The sequence below is a fragment of the Limulus polyphemus genome, unplaced genomic scaffold (assembly GCF_000517525.1).
Source record: "Limulus polyphemus unplaced genomic scaffold, Limulus_polyphemus-2.1.2 Scaffold8088, whole genome shotgun sequence".
Lineage (NCBI taxonomy): Eukaryota > Metazoa > Arthropoda > Merostomata > Xiphosura > Limulidae > Limulus > Limulus polyphemus.
In genome coordinates this window covers 18,426-21,441 of record NW_013673698.1, presented here as the reverse complement: position 1 = coordinate 21,441, position 3,016 = coordinate 18,426, and the positions used below count along the sequence as shown (strand labels likewise).

General features: G+C 37.2%; 1 long non-coding RNA gene across 1 annotated transcript in view; it reads right to left on the bottom strand.

Annotated features, from left to right (window-relative positions):
* The window catches only part of LOC111083072, a 7,110-nt gene that overhangs the window by 739 nt on the left and 3,355 nt on the right, over positions 1 to 3,016 (bottom strand). The gene's annotated exons all lie outside the window — the stretch shown is intronic.

Sequence of the window (3,016 nt, the reverse complement as noted above, 5' to 3'; positions counted from 1 at the left end):
AAAATAATATTTTTTTTCTATCACGTAAGGATTTTTTACAAATCGGGAAGAAGAAAAAACGCTTACTTAGATCAAATCTACAACAAATTTACCACAAATATAACAGAATATGTTTGGGTCATTTACACAACCCCTTGTTGCCATAGCGACGAATAAATACTATTGAAAAGCAAAAAAATAATGTCAAAGTACACGCACAAACAAATACTATCCAGAAATGACGCGTCATGCGGCCTGTTAACCGTTTATATACTAGTGGTGTGTTTCTCGTGGGTTCTAGAACGATCGATAACTCTCAGGTCGCGATTGGTCTAGAAAAAATCTATAGCCAGTGGTTGTCAACATTTTAAGCATAACAAAATGTGGCCCGATTTCAATGAAAATGATTCACTTATGTAAAAGTATATATGACGTTTTGTGAAAATTCTGTACGTGATGGAGAAAAATGGATATCATTTTCGGATTCAGCGTACAGGATTAACTGTAGAATATGTAAAAATTTCAAGACAATAATTGTAATTGGTCTTTCTATAAAAGGTGTAAGTTTTGATTGGATGACTGGTTTTGCTGTACAAAATGCAGCTTATGATTGGATGATATGCAAAATGTATAGATTGTGACTGTTTTTTTCTATGCAAAGTACAGGTTCTGATTGGATGACGGTTTTTCTATATAAAGCGCAAGATGTGATTGGCTGAATGGTTTTCTATACAAAGTACAGGCTGTGATTGTATGATTGGTTTTACTAAAGAAAATCTAGTCATGTTATTGCTACAAAAATCTAAAATTCTAAGCCTATATTCTTTCAATATCTATTATGTCAGTAGTTTGTTTCTGTCATACTTATTTCAAGGCCCGGCATAGCCAAGTGGTTAGGGCGCTCCACTCGCAATCTGAGGGTCGCGGGTTCGAATCCCCGTCCCACTAAAAGGCTCACCCTTTCAGCCGTGGGGGCGTTATAAGTGACGGTCAATCCCATTATTCGTTGGCGGTGGGTGGTGATGACTAGCTGCCTTCCATCAAGTATTTCACTGCTAAATTAGAGACGGGGAGCGCAGGTAGCCCTCGTGTAGCTTTGCGCGAAATTCAAAACAAACAAACAAACGTAATTCAAGAGATAACTTATTTTGATGTTAAACATTAAACAACGTTTATTAATTGCAATACAGTAACAATGTTTATTCATACTAACCTACAAAAGATATAAATTATTTTTATCTACCATAAATCCCCAACTAATTTTATTTACTGTAAAGCATAAAAACTTTTATTTATTAGAAAACTGTATGTTATATGGTCGGATCCCCAACACGTTACGTAGTGACAGACAAGTTGTCTTGTGGTCGGATACCCAACACTTCATACAGTGAGAGTCGAGTATTCATGGCCGTCTTCTGTTTGGATCCCCAACACTTTACGTAGTGACAGACAAGTTGTCTTGTGGTCGGGTACCCAACACTTCATACAGTGAGAGTCGAGTATTCATGGCCGTCTTCTGTTTGGATCCCCAACACTTCATACAGTGAGAGTCGAGTATTCATGGCCGTCTTCTGTTTGGATCCCCAACACTTTACGTAATGACAGACAAGTTGTCTTGTGGTCGGGTATCCAACACTTCATACAGTGAGAGTCGAGTATTTATGGCCGTCTTCTGTTTGGATTCCCAAACACTTTACTCCGACACTTTTTCAAAGCCTTTAAAAATGCTGCTTCATGAGGTTTAAACATATCTAATTTTTATTTTTAGCATAAAACAGACAAGTCATTTCGGAGTATTATTCCGTTTCTCCTCCTCCTCTTCTCAGAACCTTGCATTTTATATTAATTGAAGAAATACAATAATAAATCATACAGGTTTATGTTTACAGTTCTTAATCATTTATTCAAACACAAACAACAAAGTTTTAAAATCTCGGGTTATCCAATATGTTTGTTTGTAGTTTAGTACAAGGCTACACAATGGGCTATCTGTGCTCTGCCCACCACGGGTATCGAAACCCGGTTTCTAGCGTTGTAAGTCCGCAAACATACCGCTGTGCCACTGGGGGCTATCTCATACGTAATGAAAAGACTTGGTTATAAATTAACGGTAAGTGAAGGGACTTACAACTGTAAAATCTGGGGTTCGATTCCCCTTGTTGAAATATATATGTGCAAACACACAAACATGTACGAGTATGTGTCCAGAAATTAGGCATACGGGAACATATTTTTGTAAACCTAATTGATAAATCACATAGCTTTGATAAAAGCATCTCTTAACTATGAACTGTTGTTAAGCTTTACTCAACAAGAATAATTTATTCATTGGTATGACTTTCGGTACTTCCTTGGGAAATATGATTCGCTTTTGTCTTTAAAATTCAGCTACCACTAGCGTCTTTACTGAAAATTAAAGACTTAAGACTGGATCCACATTTCGTATGTGTGCTCATAGTTCACAAGTATGATTTATTTGTTTTGTTGAATTTCGTGCAAAGCTATTCGAGAGATACCTGCGCCAGCCGTCCCTAATTTAGAAACGATAGCCTAGAGGGAAAGCAGCTAATCAGCACCCCCCATCGCCAACTCTTGGGCTACTCTACCAACGGAAAGTGGAAACTGACCTTCACATAATAACGCCCCTACGAGCATGTTCGATGTTGAGATTCGAACCCGTGACCCGCAGAGTGCGAGTTGAGTCTCCTAACCTGCAGGTCATAGAAGTGTGGATTGTTGAAGCTCTGTATAATAATTGATTACTAGCAGAGACCCGCAAAACATGTGCCGTCAAATTAGTATATTTATTGCAACAGTACTTCTTTCAATACAGATTTCTAGAATAATACAAAATACTTATCTTAGGCCTAACACTAGCTAAGCCTTTATCGTACGGCCTATATTCGATAAAGAGATAAATTTGACACTGTAACTTGCGTACGTTTTTTTTATTTACTTTAGTTAGGGCTAAACTTTACCACATTTAATACTATCAATAAATAAACTTATAATGTTATTCTACGACCTAACGTCAATC